This window comes from Leguminivora glycinivorella, chromosome 1, assembly GCF_023078275.1.
Source record: "Leguminivora glycinivorella isolate SPB_JAAS2020 chromosome 1, LegGlyc_1.1, whole genome shotgun sequence".
NCBI lineage: Eukaryota > Metazoa > Arthropoda > Insecta > Lepidoptera > Tortricidae > Leguminivora > Leguminivora glycinivorella.
In genome coordinates this window covers 25,867,410-25,890,388 of record NC_062971.1, presented here as the reverse complement: position 1 = coordinate 25,890,388, position 22,979 = coordinate 25,867,410, and the positions used below count along the sequence as shown (strand labels likewise).

General features: G+C 36.5%; 1 protein-coding gene and 1 non-coding gene across 2 annotated transcripts in view; one reads left to right on the top strand and one right to left on the bottom strand.

The window, feature by feature from the left end:
• Nucleotides 1-1,587: 1,587 nt before the first annotated feature.
• Trnal-cag lies at nucleotides 1,588-1,671 on the bottom strand. The gene has a single exon. It is a non-coding gene; the product is annotated as a tRNA-Leu (tRNA).
• Nucleotides 1,672-3,395: 1,724 nt separating this feature from the next.
• Nucleotides 3,396-22,979, top strand: part of LOC125231216 (kinesin-like protein CG14535) — a 330,022-nt gene continuing 310,438 nt past the window's right edge. The window contains exon 1 of the mRNA XM_048136598.1: nucleotides 3,396-3,485. The gene's annotated coding sequence lies outside the window, so the exon portion shown is untranslated. The remainder of the gene's footprint in view (nucleotides 3,486-22,979) is intronic.

Below are 22,979 nucleotides of genomic sequence, written 5' to 3'. Positions count from 1 at the left end.
ACCACTAGCGGGGGCGTAAGTTATTATTATACAGATAATTTCTAGATACATCATATATATCGCATCATACATGCATAATGCTATTTCCATATACAGTTACTTACTTCCACGCTAGCGGATAGGTATATGTCAGTGCCAACATGGCAAGGCTAGGTGACATCGACACAATACGTAATAAGGCCCGAACCAATTCGAGTGTCATTATTGGGTGCGACGACGTTGCACGTTTTCAGAACCACTAATGCATGGGTGCTGTTCGTGTTATGAGAAACAGGCATGACCGAGTGGTGAATGGATATCGATTGGATAGCACATCGTGGTGAATCAATTCAGTCTCACCTCGTTTGTCCTAAGCCCCGATCCTCCGTTGTGATTTTAAGGACAAATTGTAATTGTATTTTGGAATCCTCGTATCTCTTGCATATACCTCTAATCTGAAGGGAAAGTTTTTTGTGTTCTTAATTACTGTGACACTGAACTTAACTTTTATACATGTTTTTCTGATTTTATACTTTCCAGCAACTTTGTATTTCCCACTTCAAAAACACTCAATATTTGCACAACACCACAATAACGTCTTATTCATCTCAATCGTTACTCCTGAATAGACTTATTGTGCGTGGACCGTAATGGCCCCATGAATGGGGATGGCCTGCCCATGGCTTTTGTCTAGCCCGACTCAGGACGTTTATGGCGAACCATTAAGCTGGCCACTCCAGTCTTATGAAAGTTTTATCTATCTCTAAGAGCTACTCGAGGTCACGCTGCTTCATGAACAAGTTTTAAAAATGTACGAATGAACGGTGAAGTAAATCTTAAACTTGTACATGGAGCTTTTATTTAAGTAATACAATTAATTCATGCATTTGCTCCAGGATGGCTGCCGAAAAGATTTTAAAGAAATGGAAGAAATAATGCGCTGCACATCAAAAATACTCGACTATGTATCTATATGTAAATAGTCAAGTATTTTTGATGTGCATTTTTTCTTTAAAATTATTGAGGCAATAAATGTGAATTGCAAGTACCTAAGTTAATAAGTAAAATTGTTTTACACATATGACTTTACTACAGGTTATCGATTAAGGTGCCATAACAGGCAATTTTTAGAATGATATCTGCACTTACATTTAAAACCACTTGCGCAAGAAGAGCTATAAAGCTAATACCTATAGGTCGTCTTAAGTGCAAGTATAAGAAAGGATAGGAGCACGTGACAATATAATGCAATGACTATTTTCTAAGGAAATCGAACTTACGTGGAGAGTAAATAAATGGGTGCTTGATAAGTAGATAAGTATACCTAATGAACGATTGGAATGTAAAATATTTAAGAAAGATACAACTTGCTCAACTCGAGAGTAAATTATTGAACCCGGTGGCATTGATAAGGCGGCTGATAACGAGTATACTAATCCGTCTGTATTCGTTATCAAAAGCTATTTTCACCGCTAAGAAATGAAAGATTCCTTGTTTTCATCAACCCATAACATTGTTTACATATGTTAACTTGTGTAAAATTATTTGCATTATAAGATAATAGAAGAATGCTAGACTAAAACGCTATTTAAAAAAATCCAAAAAGTTTGTCAGAAGTGGGATTCGAACCCACGCCCACAGAAGTGGACTGCGACCTGAACGCAGCGCCTTAGACCGCTCGGCCATCCTGACTGTGTCGCGAGGGCCGAAATTACAATAACCATTCTACGACCTTAATTTAAATTGCCAAGCCCTAAAAATATCACATGAAAAATGAAAATGAAAATGAAAAATGAAAAATATTTATTTCGATAATAAATGTTTACATTTTTAGTTATAGCACAATAATTTTGTGTGATTGACCATACTTGTTGTTTGTTGTCTGTGTTCACATTAAAAATAATGAATTTTATTTTATTTAATAGGTAATTACTATTTTTGTTTTAAATTATTTTTGCTGTAGGTATTATGTACCTTATAGATAATGGATGTAAGACTGACATGTATGTAAGCAGTTCGTGTCGGTTTCGGCCAAGTCGAAACAAAAATGTGTAGCTACTTACGCATAAATATTGTGTTATTTTCGCACTCGGTCTTGTTTATTAGAATTCGCGGCATTCATGCACTCAATAAATGCGGACGCACCTCGGTGCTTGTCGATTTATAAGTCTCATCTAGTGAATCATTTATAAATCAGCCTGTAAGTGATCTTGTCTGTAAAACACGTTAAAAGTGGCAAGTAACTCACCTGTTAAGTGTGTTCATATATTTTTGTCAATCTAGAGATTCGTCAGCTTGAGAAAGTTCATTACGGGTACAGCATCGATATATCATTTTCCTACTCTTCGCCACTCTTCGGTAGTCCTTTGATACCAATTGGAATTTTGCACTGCAACAAATTGATTCATTAATTGTAAAATTCGAATACTTTCTTGCTACGTACGTACGTGGAAAGTTAAATATCTACAATAAAGTCATCAACCTACACTTTTCCCAGTGTTAAAAAAACTATACATATACAATTATACATTTCACACAACTGTATATACATTTTCGAAAAAGGGTGCAGAGCTAGTGTGGAACTACATATTTTTTAATTTGTTTATTTATTTAAATGAAACTTTATTGCACAGTAAAAATATACAGTTATAAAAGGCGGACTTAATGCTACATGGCATTCTCCTGTCCTAAAACTCATAGACCGCATAAACTATATATTTGATAGCAAGTTAAAAAATCACCTTAGCTTATCCTCGTGATCCTTGTACCGTAAAAATATCAAATATCATTTTGTCACGTACCTAGCAGTTTAGCTTTTATTCCAAGGATCAGGTCTTTCTTGGACATTTAATACATAAATGTAACAGGACGCATGGTCCGTCCATTTGGCAGAGTTGGCCGGTTAGTCTGCATTTCATCAATTGTTAATTGAGCACGAATAAGTATTTAAATGGTTACAAAAATGTATAAAATTCATAAAAAAATGAATCTATGAACTATTTTTGAATTATTTGTGTACCGTCTTATGTTGGTCTTATGCCATCTTATGCACTCCTTAAAAATATCCGAACATTATATCATTTGACAGCAGGTTACGTCCAAAGAGAATACATGTAACTACCTATAGTCTTTTTGATTCGTTGTCATTCGAGTTTTTTTTTATTGTGATGAGGTTTCATAGTTTTAGATAAAGTTTTTTTTCTTCTCTGTCTCTCTCATTAGCTTTCTGTAATTTTATGCTTGACATCGATAAAATTTCTTGATATCTGTGAAATAATAAAAATAGTGCATTTTCCTGTTACTTACTCGTGTATTGTGAACTGAAAAACTATCAAACAGTAATAAAACATGTTAACAAGATCATCTAACGCACATGATACCTACAAAATAAAAAAAAAACCTTTAACACGCAAAAATAAAAACCTGTCCCGTCCCTTGTTGGCTGTGATGTGAGTTTCATTTCAAGCCCAAAAAGATGTCGGCAATTGTAAAGGATTTTAAATCAGGTTAGTCATTACTAAATATCATTTTTTTTCTGTCGGGTATTTATAGTTTTAAATTTACAAGTATAAAACTAAATAAAGCCTAAGCAGAAATAAGACTATTTTTAGGAGGGCGCTGTTATTCTGACGGTTCAGTTTAGTATGAAGAAAATAGTGTGTGTCTGTGTCTGGAAAGTGTGTGTGTCTGTTTGTTTGTCCGTCTTTCACGGCAAAACAGAGCGACGAATTGACATGATTTTTTAAGTGGGGATAGTTGAAAGGATGGAGAGTGACATAGGCTACTTTTTGTCTCTTTCTAACCCCCCAATTTCCTAAAATGGGGGGTGGAAGTTTATATGAAGCATTTTGCAATTTTCGAATTTAACGCGAGCGAAGCCGCGGGCGATAGCTAGTATCATATATTTCTGGTCAGGCTTTAATAATAGGTAAAAGGTAAACATTCTTTCAATATTCCGGATATCCTGGTTCTGTACACTATAGGAGTGTGTAGTTAAGGAAAAGCGATTTAGAGTTGGGTGGGTTTCGTTTAAAAGGTTTGTCGTGTATACTAATGTCACATCACACTGAGTAAAATTTGCACATAGTAACAAAATGTTATCTTTTATACAAACTTGAACAAAATAATACGGCTAATAATCTAAATGGCTAAGAATATAATACAATATGGCTAATAATCTCGTATTCTCATTCGGAAGTTTAAAATAAATCCGGAATCCTAAATCGGGGCCCATAAACGTGCATCCGTACATAATTTGAACAAAACAGTAAATTCATTCACAAACAGTTCCCCCGTCCGGCCGCTCCTTTGATCTACCATGTGCTCGGTTTACGCTTTCCGATGCGCACACGCACGTGCAAATGCAGTATTGCAGTTATTGGCATTTCTAACTCAGGGTAAAGCCACACGAGCATAATTCCTGCCGCGCAATTTGGCCCACGAGTCATGGTACACAATATAAATTCTTCTTTTATCACTTTCGTCTTTGGCCGTGTGAGATGTTTGTCTTTATCTTATTTGGGCTCATTCGCTAATAGTCATCATCTTCTTTTGACATTTTTGCTGTTTTCTTAATCGTAGTTCCATAGGAACTTAGAATAAGACCAAATACGAATGAGCCTAAATAAGAAACAGACAAACAACTTATATGAACACAGACGACAAAAACTAATAGTTATCATCTACCTACTCTTCTTTTATTGCGCTTGATTATTGCATTGCATTAAACAGGTATTAATTTTTGAAATACACAATAAATTTTATTCATATTAAGATGTCGCAGACAGGGATGGTTTCATCTATGTTGCATTCATTTAGTATATAGAACTGCTCTTCTCATGATGTGCAATGAAGCCAATTAAGCATATACAATCATACATACATACTATACATATATAGTAATTCATATTTTTAAAGCTACGCTAGTTGTAATATAGAGAAACCAGAAGACAAAACAGATCGTAAACATTTTTAATTGCTGTAAATAATCGTTACGGTATATTAAACGCGCTCAATTTGCCCTGAAAATAAGTGTTAACTGGATTTTAAATTTCTGTCCAAATATGAACCCGGGACAGGACTATTCTGCGTTTGTTAAATATTCAGCAGGAATTGTTGCAAATGTTAACCATATTTGTAATATTACTGTGACATTCATAAAATAGTACACATTATTTTCATATAACTGATAAGTTGATGGTATATTATTTTGCTACCAATTAGCTTATTAGGGTTCCGTAGTCAACTAGGAACCCTTATAGTTTCGCCATGTCTGTCTGTCCGTCCGTCCGTCCGTATTTAATCACGCCAACAAAGTGCAAAAATAAAAAATGGAAAAAAATGTTTTATTAGGGTACCCCCCCTACATGTAAAGTGGGGGCTGATATTTTTTTTTCATTCCAACCCCAACGTGTGATATATTGTTGGATAGGTATTAAAAAATGAATAAGGGTTTACTAAGACCGTTTTTTGATAATATTAATATTTTCGTAAATAATCGCTCCTAAAGGAAAAAAAAGTGCGTCCCCCCCTCTAACTTTTGAACCATATGTTTGAAAAATATGAAAAAAATCACAAAAGTAGAACTTTATAAAGACTTTCTAGGAAAATTGTTTTGAACTTGATAGGTTTAGTAGTTTTTGAGAAAAATACGGAAAACTACGGAACCCTACACTGAGCGTGGCCTGACACGCTCTTGGCCGGTTTTTAATTTATTTTCTGCTTACCATCATAGCTCAAGTAATTTCACTTTAATATTCAGTGCGGTATATGCACTTATTTCGTTTGCTGTCTCGTTGAAATCTTTAAACTTCTTGAAATCCATATTATAAGTAAATTCTTCTAAGGCTACAAGACCAAACTTTTACAATACTTTGTATTTGAAATTTTTTATTTGCCATCAATTTTATATAGTTTTTTACGTTTATATTTCTTTAATTAAAGATTACCTATACTCATCCCATATAACCATAATCGGTCGCCGTTCCTACGCAAATCCTCCTATTTTGTGTACACACAGGTCTTCGGGTCTCAATGCTTAGTCGCAGTACGGTCGACGTTTAGTCACGGCGACCCAAATGGGGACGATTGGTAACAGGCACAAATGGTCACAGAAGTGACAGAAGTGTGCACTACGCGTGCACACATTGTTACCGTTTGGCGACTACTTTCCCAAAATAATTCGTTCATTTCATTCTTTTCAAATGGCGACTGTCAGAGACGTCAAAGTAAAAAAGAAATAAAATCATTTGACATTAAAATGTAATGGCGTAAGAATTTGTTAAAGATAAAATATTGTTTGCATTTGTAATATAATGTGGGCTAATTACCATGGCCAATTAAATTGCTCGAGTGATTTCATAAAATAAGTCTAAATTTATCAACGCGCCATCAATTTACCTCAGTTTAACCAGTAATAATATTATTGACTACTCGGTGTTTGCGTGTTATGTATATTGATTGGTGAAGTTTTAGTGCTCCGGTGCATATACTATACTGAAATAATAAAAATAATGCCTAGAAAACCAATAAAGTTGTTAAAATATGGATTAAGACGGTAATATTCCATGTAAAAAACAGTCGCCAAACGGTCACCAAACGGTCGACAAACGGTCGCAAAATGGTCGCAGCGTACACGCGTGACCGACAGCAGTGAATATTTATTATATTTTCAAAATGGCTTCATGTATTAATTTTTTCCAGGTATCCTCAAACTTTATAAACAATTAAATATGCCGTCGTACTCAGTTGCCCTCACTAAAGAAGATTAAAAAAAAATTGTAACGTGCGTACCGAGCTGCTGGGTTGTAAAGGATCGGGGATCATATTATTATGGTCTTCTATAGAGCAACTAGTATTTTGCGGCATTTCACAATTGACACTTGTTGAAGTAGTAGTCATTAATATTACTATCAATTTTTGTATAGATAAATGTCTACAAATTTGTAATGTTAAAGAGACATAAATAAAACGTAGTAGAGTAAATAATGTGTTTTTTTTGTAACCCAAACAAAATACTTGTAGATACGAGTGCGGAAAAGAGGAAAATCGATACGAGTAGCGATAAATTAATACACGAACGAAGGGAGTGTTTTACTTCGACACGAGTTGTGAATGTCCTTTTCGCACGTGTATCGTACGACGATTTTCAGTACCTAAATCTAAGCTAAGAGTTTCGACCAGTCAAGAAATGAATCATTGCTTGATTTGCTCGCACTACTGCGTTAGAAAAAACAGCATCTGTACTGAAAAAAAACTATCATTGCGCAACAGAAATTGTATTAATATCACAGTAAATACTCTATTTCATTTGATTCCTACTTTTATTGTGTAAAGCAACACTACACTTCATTTTTATCAATAAGAATTAAAAATTATATATTTAATACATTAAGTAACTATAAAGTGCTTATCTATTTGTATTATCATTCTGCACTTTTCTTAACTTTCCCACATTTCTATAAAATGTCGAAGAGTGCTTAAAATTTAAGCACTCTTCGACATTTAATGGTCGTCGTCGTTTATTATTATTTAATTCGCTCATATTTAAATGATTCAAAGCAACCAGTCCACAACTTCACAAGACAGTTTGAGAAACCTTCGTATTTCAGATTGTCATTTTTGAAGATTTTGCGACTGAAATGGTTGTATGGGATAGTTGGTGACAATAGGTGTCAGGTGTCAGGAGATCCAGGTTACTCGCGTAATACCTAGATGTCAGACCAAATGTGTTCATGTTATAGCGACTGCACAACTTGATTCAAGCTGTTTCCTTTAATGGAAAATAGTTTATTGATATAGTTAATTTTTTTGTTGTTTGTCTGTCGCTTTTCGGTGAAGGAAAACATCGTGAGGAAACCGGACTAATTCCAATAAGGCCTAGTTACCCTTCGGGTTGGAAGGTCAGATGGCAGTAGCTTGGGATTAGCTGTCAAAGCGGACCCCAGTCTCCCATGAGCCGTGGCAAATGCCGGGATAAACGCAAGAAGGATGATGATAATAGTTTATTGAAAGATTATCTATTTTTACTTTGTGACAATAGGAGTCAGCGGCAGCGTTGATCAGTGATGGGTGCCTGGGGATTCAGGGTGCGTAGCCGAATGGCACAAACGCTCACGAAACGCTCACGAAACGAAACGCTAGTAGATGTCTATCTCTATCGCTCTTGCGTATTGGCGCGAGAGAGCCAGACTGCTTTTCGCGGCGTTTCGTTTTCGTTTCGCGTCGGAGAAATGCCATTCGGCTACGGGGCCAGGTCACTCGCGTTATAAATGTCAGGCCGATTGTGTTCAACAGTCAATAGTCAAAATATTCTTTATTCAAATACGCTTACAATAAGCACTTTTAAATCGTCAACAATGTACAATTATCGTCTTATTCTAAGTATCAGAGCAATTGATTGGTGTAATGAACAATATTGTTTTAAAACGACATTGAATTAATAAATAATGTCAATCTTAAAAATATTGTTACACTGAGAGAAAATACAACCAGTTTTCATGTTCGTTCAACAAGTTTTTTGGTTAAAATAGCGCCTACGTGCTCTTTGGTTCAAACAACAAGCTACTTGTCATTTGAATCGGCAATATATTTGAATCAACAAGTCGATTTTATAAAAACAACCTGACACATATTGTTTTAAACATACGTTTGGCTGATTCAAACGATAAACCGCAACAAGTCGAACTTGTTAAATTCACAATGCAGATTTCTCTCAGTGTAGACACTGAACAACTTGTTTCCATCTTTTTCCATTGGTTCATTTATAAATTATTAAAAAATATTATTTCGATACTTCGAGATCAACGGTTTTGACGATATCATAAATAAAGCAATGAGTGCCCAATTATAAGAAAACAGTGAGTTATTGTGATCACACATTTAGTCTACCACTTGGAACAATTATGCCGTCTACTTTACTTTTCATAATAGCTTTAGTCATGATGAGGTAGTTTGCCTTCTCGAAGCATGCAGTTTTTAAAAGATATTATTGTTTCATTCGCAGTTAAATTCCCTTGCCGCAATTGGATGATCGCGGAGAAACTGGTCTAACTAGTAGTTTAGTATTTATCTACCTAGACAGAGAATTATTCGGCTTTCAATGTCAACTCAACCCCATTATATAAACTATTCACATCTTATGGGTAAGAGCAAAGAGGATCGAGTATTATAGATAGTTGCTGTCGAAGTAAAATGTGTAATCACAGATCACAGTGCATAGACTGCCATCTCTTGACACAGGCTTAAAACTTTTGAACCTCAGTTTTGACAATTTGGTCCATTAGACTTATATTGACCGGGATATAGACCGTGATTACCTTTTTGATTTTTTTTTGAAGGAGGGTAGATCGCGCGCTGTCTATGCAACTTTAACATCCACCCGCCTTCGTCAGTTTTCCGTGATCATGATGCATGCAACTGCGTCGAAATATCGGGAGCTAGACAAAAATCAAAAAGGACAATATAAAACGTCGGTGGCAAACAAGTATACGGCCCGCCTGATGTAAAGCGGTCACCGTAACCTATGGACGCCTGCAACTAGTGTCACATGCGCGTTCCATTCCCTTTTGCTGTGTTAAGTACACAGCAAAAAGAAAATCAGCAGTCTAATGAAAATAACTGTGAATCATTCAAAACTCTTAATTTGGTCCATATTCTTAGCTCGATGTATGTTAAAGTGTCAAATATTAATATTAGCGCCATCTAGCTGAGCGTACCCCAAAGGTGTAATGCCATCTAGGCCACCGTACCTTATTCTGTATGGTACTGAGGTACGTTTTTTTCTTAGACTTTATCTGTCTATACGGAGTTATATACATATGTCTTTGGTAAGAGTAAGTGTCTGAGTGCCATAGGTTATTGACGTATGCATATTGCTTATGTCAAATATCTTTATATACCTATATATCTGTCAGCCTTATTCACCAATAAATCTACTTTCCACGTCTAAATCTTAGGCATTTGTTATGGAACATAGATGACCAGAGCTAAGTCCTCCACTCAGCTGCAAAGAATTGCACCCCTTTATACCCACGTGGCAGTGGCACTAAGCAAGATGCATTACACCGCGAGCTCAGAGTTGCACAGTAAAGTGCATCACGCGTGTCGTATTCGTTCTGCGGCAATTAGGTCCTAGAGGTGCTGTTACAAACGCCAACAACTGCAGTATACGAACAGTGTTTCAATGTTGTGACTAAGATGTTGCACTGCCATAAGGCTGAGATAGTGATCTGTCAGGTTCAAAAGAGAAGAATTCTATAAACGTATAAATATGTCGTAACCAAATGTGATAGTTTTGTATAGAACTAGTACCTATTAATAATGTAGTAATTTTATTTTTGAATAGGTTGGTACTATAAATCTCTAAGAAAGTACAATAAAGTTAGATGCGTTTGGTATTTATATATATTTGCTTAGCTCATAAGTGATAGTCGGTGTTTGACAAACGAAAATTGGTATAGTAAAATTTTAGTTCATTTATTATTCATTACTATTTATAAATTAAATCTCTTATGAGTTGTATGATAAAACAAAGCTTAATTAGATTTTTCTACGAGTGTTGATTTTAAGCCTGACTGAAGCAAGTACATAGTTTGTTAGTTCAAAACGATTTTCAAACATAAACGACACTAACTTTGCAGACGAAAAGTGTGTTCATGAATAATTTTGACGCAGCTAAATTAATAAAGGTATTTAAAGAAAACTTCTAAAAGAAGTGCCGTCAAGCAAAAACAACTGTTCCATGTTTAGCATAAAACGTTCATAAACAGGAGAACTAACGGACTTTCTTAGTAAATAAATAAATTAAGAGCGACAGATAAGGTATTTTATGAAGGCAACTTACCTGAACTTTTTAAACTTACTGCTTTAGCTTTTATGGAACATACAAGTTAGGTAAACTCTAGGATTTATATTATTACTTACTTTAAAGCCGGTTAATTATATGCAGTTAATTTCATACAATGTAGGCAAACCACAGTAAGGTATTTTATTGGTATTAATATGCAAAAATATTCTCCAAATCAATTAATTTACTTCGATGTATCAAAACTTTCAAAAGCTCTACGATGTACCTAAATTACGTATAAAATAAAGTGCGTTTTATTTATCATAATATTTACATGTTTTAATTTGATGTTATGCGATTTTACTGCTTAGCATATATATATATATATATATATATATATATATATATATATATATATATATATATATATATATATATATATTAATAATCGCATTAGCTTTGTTTTAATTTAAAATAATCTTTCACGTAAGTACTTCCCTGCGCCAATAACCTTCGATTTGAATCCATTGATATTTTGATAGTTTCTAAAGCCTATCATGTTAACAGCATCGTCTTTAAACAAAATAGTATCACATTATTACTTCACAGCTCATTATTTCTGTGATATTTTGCATCAAAGTTGAACAATTTTAGGTTAGAAAACTGTTTTTTTTGGCATAACTTTTGTTTTAATTAGTTTAAAATTAAAATATCTCTTCAATTTCGAGAAAACTCCAAGGGAAATCCAAACATGTCGATTTCATTTATGTAACCACCCTTCACTAAAATCAAATATCGATAAAAGTGTTTTTTAGACCATGTTTAATGGCTCTAGATTACGAATAGAGATAAAAGATTGAAGAACCGATGGCCGTTGGTTGGTTAGTCTTATAATTATATCTGTAGGCCAAATTTAGGAGTTTCAACTCAAAACTTGTCAAAAATCGATGAAAACCGTGGGGAGCCCCTTAAGTTAAAATATACAATTTCTATTTGATAGACTACACAGGGGTGTAAGGGGTTCGAATAACATCTTGTGAATCCAAGCCAACCTCTCCTGCCCGTGGTGCACCCTGCTGGACAACAAACGAGGCTCTGGCAAAAGTAGTTCCTTTCGGGGTTTTTGGAGGTCAGACGGCAGTCGCTTCATGTAATACTACAAACCTGTCAATTATTATGGAAAGGTCGGATAAAGTTTTGGGTACTATGGCTAGGGCGTCGCCGCATAACGACGCGCAGGCACATCGCCCTATACCTGCGACAAGTGGACTAGGGCTACCGTGTCAAGTACGGGCACGGTTAAAGACGCTAGTACCTAAAGTGAAACTCCGCTTTGCCACGTGGAACATAGGTTCTCTAACGGGCCGCTGTCGAGAACTAGCAGATGTCCTGATGAAACGCAGGGTGCATGCAGCATTTCTGCAAGAGACTCGTTGGAAGGGGAACAAGTCACGTGAAATCGGCCAAGGGTATAAGCTGATTTACACCGGGTCTCCTTCAGGGAGGAATGGCGTAGCGGTAGTACTGTCTGAAGAGTTTCAGAAAGGTCTCCTTGAAGTCGATAGGTTGAGTGATCGACTCATTCGGGTGAAGCTACTGATGGAAGGTGTTGTTACACATCTTATCAGTGCCTATACCCCCCAGGTCGGTTGCCAGCAATCAGAGAAAGAGGCCTTCTGGGATAAGTTAGAGGACGTTCTGCGTTGCATTCCGAACTCAGAGAGCATAATCGTGGGTGGAGACTTGAACGGGCATGTAGGTGAGGACTCAAGGGGGTTTGAACGTGTCCACGGAGGCTACGGCTACGGTCGTACGAACGCAGAGGGAGATTCAATTCTCAGCACCTGCCTCGTATCAGATCTGGCTGTCGTGAACACTTTCTTCCAAAAGAAACCTGAGCATCTCGTAACCTACAAGAGTGGGTCACATTCCACCCAGATAGACTACCTGCTCATAAGAAGGAGCCAAATCGGCAAAGTGTCTAACTGCAAGGTTATTCCAGGCGAAAGCCTCACATCGCAACACCGCATCCTTGTCATGGACATGCTGGTAATGCCAAAGAAGAAAGTACCCGAGCGACGTAGACCTAGAACTAGGTGGTGGATGCTGACTGGACCAAAAGGGGATAACTTCCACGAAGCTTCTTTAAGTTTAGACTTACGCTCAAGTGAGGAAAAGTCCGCTGATAGTCAGTACTCTGAGATTCAGTCAGCAGTCGGCGCCCTGGGTAAACGGGTGCTCGGCACGTCCAAGGGAGGCCGCGTCATCGACAAGGAGACGTGGTGGTGGAATGACTCAGTGCAGAAGGCGGTTCGGGATAAGAAGACACTTTTTAAAAAGTGGCAAGAGACTGAGTCTCCTGAAGACCTCGAATCATATAAAGCAGCTAAATCTGCCGCAAAGCGAGCCGTTGCCAAAGCCCGGCAAGACCAATTGTCACCATTGTATGACACATTGGAGACCAAAGAGGGCCAAAAGTCCATCTTTCGCCTGGCAAAGGCTCGGGAGAAGTCTACACAAGACATAACCAAATGTTTGTGTATCACTGACACCCACGGTACTTTGGTTTGCGACGCATTCCGGGTTAAGGAGAGGTGGCGTAGCTACTTTAACGAGTTGCTGAATACGCAACACGCAAATGTGTCTCCTCCAGAACTGCCCCCAATCTTGGACTTGTTGCCCCTATTACACCAGACGAGGTGCGAAATTGCCTTCGCAACATGAAGAACAGAAAAGCCGTGGGTCCTGACGACATACCGATTGAAGCGTGGAAATCGATGGGTCCTCGTGGTGTGATCATACTTACTGACCTTTTTAACCGCATCCTCACCAGCCGCAAAATGCCCAACTCATGGAGATTGAGCATTATAACACCAATTTATAAAGGCAAAGGTAGTGTACAGGACTGTGGAAGCTACCGAGGTATTAAGGTCATGAGTCACACCATGAAACTCTTCGAACGCGTCATCGATTCTAGGCTCCGGCAAGAGTGCACAGTCTCGGAGTGTCAGTATGGGTTTCGTCCTGGCTGTGGTACTATAGATCCCATCTTTGCCCTGAGAATGCTAGTCGAGGCCTACAGGGAAAAGAAAACGCCATTGCATATGGCTTTTCTGGACCTACAGAAGGCTTTTGACTGCGTACCTCGACAGGTAATCTGGTGGGCTTTGAAGGAGAAGAATGTGCCACAAACCTATATTGACATTATCCGAGACATGTACCACAACTCGGAATCCATAGTGAGGACCGCCGTTGGCGACACTCACCCATTCCCGATCACAGTTGGTGTTCACCAAGGCTCAGCCCTGAGTCCTTTTCTGTTCAGTGTAGTGCTAGACGTAGTTTCAGCAAAAGTCCATGAACCATCTCCATGGCTTATGATGTACGCTGACGACATTGCACTGACAGATGAGGACAAACAGAAACTGGAGCACAAAGTGAACCAATGGAAGGGTGCGCTAGAGGACGGCGGTCTGAAACTAAATGTTGCGAAGACCGAGTACATGGCATGTGGCGGCACAGACCCCGACCCCATAACGGTAGGAGGCGAATCTGTTCTGAAAACAGATAAATTCAAATACCTTGGGTCTGTGCTGCACGAATCAGGCGAAATCGATCACGACGTCCAGGCCCGAATTAGCGCTGCTTGGGCAAAATGGCGAGAAGTAACCGGTGTCCTCTGCGACCCCAGGATACCGGTGAAGCTTAAGGGTCTTGTGTACAAGAGCATCATCCGACCAGTCTTACTGTATGGTAGCGAGACCTGGCCTGCTCTCGGAAGGCATGTCCAGCAGCTTCACGTCACAGAGATGAAGATGTTGCGGTGGATGTGTGGCGTTACGCGACTAGATCGCATACGTAACGAACACATCCGTGGCAGCCTCGGAATCCGTGACGTGGCGGATAAGCTGCAGGAAAGTCGCCTCCGATGGTATGGCCACATACGCCGCAGACCGGTAGACTACGTCGGAAACAGATGCCTCAACCTCATCGTCCAAGGCCCTAGGTCACGCGGCCGCGGTAGGCCTAAGAAGCGCTGGCTGGACGTCGTGACAGCGGACATGGAAGAGAACAATCTTTCACCTCAGGATGCCGAAGACCGGGCAAAGTGGAAAGTGGAGAAGGCTGAGTTGAAGAAGAAAGCGGACACCTGGCGCTAGTAGGCAGGCGTGCTCAGGAAAAGCGGCTAGGTTGAAGAAGAATGTTTAATTGCCCGGGGACATTGCTAGGCTTGCACCTATGCAAGCGTGGGTACAGTCTGTTATGTCTGTTGTCTGTTTGACGTGAATCCCATCATGCCCATCAAAAATTTCCAAAAACGGCCTTATTGATTATGGCGCAAAAAAAGGTGTGGTATTCAAAATTGGTAACAATGAGCCAAAAAACCTAAACGGTCAGACAAACATTATTTCAATTTTATTCAGATTCTCAAATTTCGTTACGATTTATTAAGTTTTGAAGGAGGAAACAGTCGAGAGTGGAACCTCGATTTTAAGATTTTTTCGCAATATCTTTTGACTGTGTTGTTCTGAATGGACAATTTTTTTCGATAAGTAAATCTAGTTAATAATAATAACTTCACATGTATAAAAACATGTATCACGCAATTTTGGTCCAAAATGAGAAAAGTAGGTATTAGGGCATTGCTTACACACAGTACATGTATGTACGTACCCTATCTATTAAAAACACATTAGATAAAATGCCTTCTTCTTGTTTTACCGCAATGCCCCACTTTTCTCGATTAAGGACCACCAGTACATTTTAATGCGGGTTACACTGGTCTTGTTCATGGATAACCAATGTTCTAATCCCAAAAAATATTATATTAGAGAAGTATCCAGACTCCAGAGATCATGGATAAATTATAACGAATAAGATTGTGTAATTGTCTGACGAAAACGATCTGTTTTTTGAGATTGCTAATATAACGAGTAACGACTCTACCTTCGGGTTATCCAACTTAACCAATCGAAATTTTGCCATAAGGAGATCAACTCAAGTCATGTCTTTGCATGCGTTATGGGGTGAAAAGGGAGACTGTGCTACTGACTATCAATGACACGGAATTCACGGAAATTATACAGAAGTGAGCAGAGTTTACACGACCACTGAACACGATATTTGTTATAGGTAGGTACCTAATATTTATACAACAAACGAACTGAAAATAGTGTTTTACATCTCATTTTGGGGTTAAATGAAATAGGAAACAACATACTAAACTATTTTTAATGGCACGGGAAAGTGCCGTCAAGCAAAAACAACTGTTCAATGTTTAGCATAAAACGTTCATAAACAGGAGAACTAACGGACTTTCTTAGTAAATAAATTAATTAAGAGCGACAGATAAGGTACTTTATGAAGGCAACTTACCTGAACTTTTTAAACTTACTGCTTTAGCTTTTATGGAACATACAAGTTAGGTAAGCTCTAGGATTTATATCATTACTTTAAAGCCGGTTAATTATATGTACCTAGTTAATTTCATAAAATGTAGGCAAACCACAGTAAGGTATTTTATTGGTATTAATATGCAAAAATATTCTCCAAATCAATTAATTTACTTCGATGTATCAAAACTTTCAAAAGCTCTACGATGTACCTATGTTACGTATAAAATAAAGTGCATTATATTTATCATAATATTTACATGTTTTAATTTGATGTTATGCGATTTTACTGCTTAGCATATATATATATATATATATATATATATATATATATATATATATATATATATATATTAATAATCGCATTAGCTTTGTTTTAATTTAAAATAATCTTTCACGTACTTCCCTGCGCCAATAACCTTCGATTTGAATCCATTGATATTTTGATAGTTTCTAAAGCCTATCATGTTAACAGCATCGTCTTTAAACAAAATAGTATCACATTATTACTTCACAGCTCATTATTTCTGTGATATTTTGCATCAAAGTTGAACAATTTTAGGTTAGAAAACTGTTTTTTTTGTCATAACTTTTGTTTTAATTACTTTAAAATTAAAATATCTCTTCAATTTCGAGAAAACTCCAAGGGAAATCCAAACATGTCGATTTCATTTATGTAACCACCCTTCACTAAAATCAAATATCGATAAAAGTGTTTTTTAGACCATGTTTAATGGCTCTAGATTACGAATAGAGATAAAAGATTGAAGAACCGATGGCCGTTGGTTGGTTAGTCTTATAATTATATCTGTAGGCCAAATTTAGGAGTTTCAACTCAAAACTTGTCAAAAATCGATGAAAACCGTGGGGAGCCCCTTAAGTTAAAATATACAATTTCTATTTGATAGACTACACAGACTATAAACATTCCATGTTCATACACCTTTGAGACTTTGACTAGTGTTTGGCACCAGGCGTGCTCAGTGATAATTCCCCGCAGAAGCGGCATAGGGTGCCGCTAAGAGCCCTCGTCGGGTGCCAACGTAATGTTTAATTGCCCGGGGACATTGCTAGGCTTGCACCTATGCAAGCGTGGGCACAGTCTGTTATGTCTGTAGTCTATTTGACATGAATCCCATCAAGCCCATCAAAAAATTCCAAAAACGGTCTTATTGATTATGACGCAAAAAAGGGTGTGATATTCAAAATTGGTAACAGTGAGCCAAAAAACCTAAACGGTCCGACATCCGACACAGATTATTTCAATTTTATTCAGATTCTCAAATTTCGTTATGATTGATTAAGTTTTGAAGGAGGAAACAGTCGAGAGCAGAACCTCGATTGTAAAGATTTTTTTCGCAATATCTTGTAACTGTGTTATTCTGAATGGACAATTTTTTTTCGATAAGTAAATCTAGTTAATAATAATAACTTCACATCTATAAAATCGTGCATCACGCCATTTTGACGCATCGCTGAGGTCCCAAATCGAGAAAAGTAGGTATTAGGGCATTGCTTACATACAGGTACATGTATTTACGTACTCTATTTATTAAAACACGTTAGATAAAATGCCTTATTCTTCCTTTACAGCAATGCCCCACTTTTCTCGATTAAGGACCACCACTACATTTTAATGCGGGTTACATTGGTGTTGTTCGTGGATAACCAATGTTCTAATCCCAAAAAAATATTATCTTATACTTTTAAACGAGCAATTCTTGTATATTTATTTATTTATTTATACCGACGATCTCGGAAACCGCTCTAACGATTTCGCTGAAATTTGTTATGTGGGGGTTTTCGGGGGTGAAAAATCGATCTAGCGTAGCCTTAGATCCCGGAAAACGCGAATTTTCGAGTTTTCATGAGTTTTTCTTTCGCGTTAGTAAACGTAAAATATGGTCGTTAATTTCGCCGCGCGCGCATCGATTCCGCTTAGCTCAGTCGTACGAGGTCGGTCTAATGTACGCAGATAGATCGTAGGTGTCAGGGTTTCGAATCCCGGCCAGAAATTAAGTTTTTTTTTTGTCTTTTTTTTTTTTGTTTTTGTATTTATAAGAGTTTTTTTTTTATCTAAAGACGTGATATATTAAAATAGAACCGAGCGAAGCTCGGTCGCCCAGATATTATACGTATATGAGAAGTGTCTAGACTCCAGAGATCATGGATAAAATTATAATGAATAATATTGTGTAATTGTCTGACGAAAAAAAAACTGTTTTTTGAGATTGCTAATACAACGACTCTACCTGCGGTTTATCCAACTTAACCAATCGAAGTTTTGCAATAAGGAGATCAACTCAAGTCATATCTTTGCATGCGTTATGGGGTGAAAAGGGAGACTGTGCTACTGACTATCAATGACACGGAGAAAACATTTGCCGTTAGCTAGTAAATTAAATAGAAGTGAGCAGAGTTTACACGACGAGTGAACACGATATTTGTTATAGGTACCTAATATACAACAAACGAACTGAAAATAGTGTTTTACATCTCATTTTGGGGTTAAATGAAATAGGAAATATACTAAACTATTTTTAATGGCGCGGGAAAATATTTCCTTCACAGTTCGGATACTAATTTAATTACTTAAACTGATATTTCAGATGGCTGATAGAGGAACATTAATATTTGTAAAGGCTTATTTCTCTTTATTTTTATCCTCGTCCTGCGATTGTGTTACACTTAGCAGGAAAACTAAAGAAAAAATCCAGAAAATGGAATTTTTAGTTTGATATTGTATTTTTTGTCTACCAGAATAAGACTACCAACATTTTGATTACCAGAGAAAATATTTAAAAAGTTAGTGATTGTACAAAAATACTGGGTTACTTTAGTTGTTAAAATTCGAGGTAGAAGTTTTATTACTCGAAATTCCTTTTCCCGATTTTATAACTCTTATAATATTTAGTAACGACCGTCCGGCTTCGCATGGGGAGTATAGCAATTAATAAGTAGTAAGTTATCCTTAAAATATTAGACATGTATATGCCATCGTGGATTTTTTGTACACTCAGCATTGGAGCAAAAACAATGGAATGAAATCATTTTTTTTCGTTATTTCCAGAAAAAATAATGGTTTTCTCAATTTATTAAACGTTGGCTACTAGAGCCATCTAACGTAAAGCTCTGCAAGCTCTGACGCCACTAGCGCTCGTAAAGCTTTCTGGTGAGTAGTGACAGTAAGTGTGGTTGCTAGCATTTTCATTCGCACGGTCTACGACAGATGGCGTTAGTAGCATCAAGATAGGATTAATTTTCAAAATGTTAAAAAAGCATTTATGTAAGTATTTATTATACTTAATAATACTACTAAATGTTGGTTATGTAAATGTCCATGTAATATCTTATTGATACGTTAATTTAACCAAAATAAATGGCACTATACTCGTAACTCGAATATAGAGGTATACTTACCGAAATGTAAAATATTAATACTAAGTAGGTATAATATTTCACTTTAATGAGAACCAAACACTCAGCTGAGCATGACCTGCTTTGTCACGTATTTTTTTTGTCGTGCGGACTAATATAAGTCTATAGGTACCTAATGTATACAGAATACATTTTTCGTTCATCAAACCATTTCACACTGAGAAATGTGACTGCGGAGACCCTAAATTTTTATTCTTTATTGTATTGCAGTCATGTTCATAATACCTAATGTATTATGAACATGACTGCAATACAATAAAGAATCATGTTCATAATACCTAATGTATTATGAACATGACTGCAATACAATAAAGAATAAACAAACTGTGCACCACATCGTTTTTAAATGCCCCTTAACTAAGTACGACGGGTCACCTCACGAGCGACACTATCGACTATTTACGGAATGCTAATAAATTAAAGTTGTAATTTGCATGTGTAATATTGTAAACTAGCCATACGATAAATAAATAAATTAAGCCATGTTTTCAAAGTCGTTTTTAACATGTGCCCATTACTGGGAGTCACAGATGCCACCGATGCAGTTGCTGTGACTCGTGGCTTCATCGATCATACGTCTCACGACTGATTGCGGATCGCATCTGCGACGGAGGCTGGACCCGTTCGCATTTTACTACTTGGCTAGGTTTTCAATTCTGACGTATACCTACTAATATACAACCTGTTTTTATTGAATTCCGTTAACTATAAGAAACGATTCTTTAGATAAAATACAATTAATTTCTCTAAGAAACTAGCGTCTTAACTCTTACGGTTATCGAGGTATTTATAAAAATAAAGATAATTACTGAACACGTGTGTGACAGCCTTTACCAATTCCTAAGTTATTTGTTTTGACATGTGCCGTCAATCACTTGACTCTAACTTGAATGTTATTCTTAAGGGTCTCTCACACTAATAAATTCATTTATTATGTATGAAAATGATAAAAAAAATTTTTTGCGAATTTAACTAAAAGTGACATACAGGGTGTCGAATTTAACGGAAAACAAAAAAACACGGTGTATAACTGTATTAGATGGCGATTCCAAAGTAGACTAGGCAGGCAAGCATGGTCGCGTGATTAACGATAAAACGTCAGGCCGTTTTTTTCGCAGTATTTAAGTGCGAATAGGATATATGTATGTTCCAGAACAGTTTTGTTAAAGTTTGGTCCCATAGTTCCGAGCACTGTTTATCACGCAACCATGCTATCGATACATGAATTATTGCAGTGAGATAGAAATGAGAAGAAACTTCTATTATTTCTACGGTAGTAATTAGTTAAAGATAGCTCAGCTTTTCACTTTAAATCAATTTTATTTTTTTGCCTAGAATTATGTTCGAATAACTTTAATACAGTGGAAACAAATCCATAGCTTGCCACATTCTCACAATAGCCAGTATTAAATCCAAGCAATAAATTATTGAGAACCGTTTCAACCACAGAACTGTTCACTTTTCACCACGCTATGTATTCAGCCATAAATATAATCATACGTCCTTAACTTACTAGTTATAAGGTCGATATCAGAAAATCAGTAATGGGTTATACTGGTAATAATAAGTTAGATTTCACATAAGGGAGGATAATTTAACACCAATGTCCAATACGTTCTTTAGACAAGACGTATTATAATGTGTGAATGCTCGTTATTGGCAGAAGGCAGAACCGATATATAAATGATATAGCATGCGTTTACAATATTGAAGTTCTAAGGTTTTCTTGTATGAAATCCTACGATTCGTATGCCCTATGCTGGCTATGGACTGTTTTAGCTTTCACCAGATGTAGGGAATTTTAGTATTAGTAAATATTCGATTACTCGGTGAACTCATTTTAATAATTGATGCATAAGTTCCCTCTTTCACATGTAGGTATACGTATTCACAGCTAAGTGACACATTCACAAATTGGCCTGTCAAAATTGCATCCAAAATGTTTGCGTCCTTGACCTTGACGCCGTAAATGTTGTTTTGTACTTTCATAAAATGATTAAACTGAATTTATTTCAGTGATTTAACACATTGACATTGATGTAAAGAAATATGGTGTCTATAATATTAGGTAGGTATGTCTAGTTGTCTTATACCATGGCGGGAATTATTCTGAAACTTTAAGAATTTGAGATCCATTTATAGTAAAGAAAGAGTCGAACATAACGCATTATAACAATAAAAATACCGTTATTATTCGTTTCCAAAAATCAAATTAATGCAAGATAATCAAACCTCAGTCAATAAAAATGTAATTAATGAGCTCTCCAGCTAAATTGCAAACATATCAAGAAGAGCGTAAGTTCCTTTTAAGTCTAGCGTATCTACAACCTTTTTATAATAACGATCACATATTGGCGTATCTCAGATTGGGTAAGTGTGCCAGTAACAGACTCTTATCTCGCAGCGGCGGATTGCGATATTATCACTAATTTCCATCATCGTCTGATAATTAAGTGAATACATACATCTTCTTGGCTTTAGGGATCCACGATATTTTACTTGAAAAATTAGGTATAAAGTTATAGGTTGAATTGACGTTGTTATTCACAAAAAAAACCTTTGATTACGTCAGGTAGGTTGATATAATCTTGTAGAAATTATCAATTTCTGTACTAACTGTGCCTTATAATAATAGCAACAGCCAATAATTTATTTCACGAGTAGGTAAATATATGTGCGTTCCCATTGAGGGTCCACGTTAGAATTTCGAGCTTTTTAATGTGTCAGTCTTTAGTAAAAGTTCTCAAACGATTGTAAATTCAACCAATAATTTGTAAAAGTAGGCACTCAATAGTTATATACGGTTAAAGGTGGACCCTCAGTCGTGCATGTCAGGTATCCATATTTCATAATCCACTTCAAATTTACAACTTCTGTAAATGAGTACTCTTAGTAAAAGATTTGTATAACTAATTTCATTAAATGTGACTCCTTTCTGCTAACTCAATACGAAAAAATGTCATGTAGAATGTGGTCCCTCAATCGATCGCGATAAGGTCGCATTAAGAGAGAACAATTGTATTATTTAAAATATAGGTGTGACTAAGAGTTAGTAAAAGTACTCGAATCATTGTAAATTCAAGCTTTAGTTTGTAAAAGATGCCATTCAAAAGTTTCGATTGATTAAAGGTGGTCCCTCAATTGAAACGTTTGTCATAAACATAAATCAATTTACGTAACAATTGGTTGTTAAATAGACAATTGATATAGTCTACTCGTTACTAAAAAATATTTACTAACTGTTGCTCATCGATCAGTAAAAACAAATGTACCGTTTTACTTGCACGACTGAGGGTCCACCTTTAACCGAATGTAACTTTTGAGTGCCTACTTTTACAAATTATTGGTTGAATTTACAATCGTTTGAGAACTTTTACTAAAGA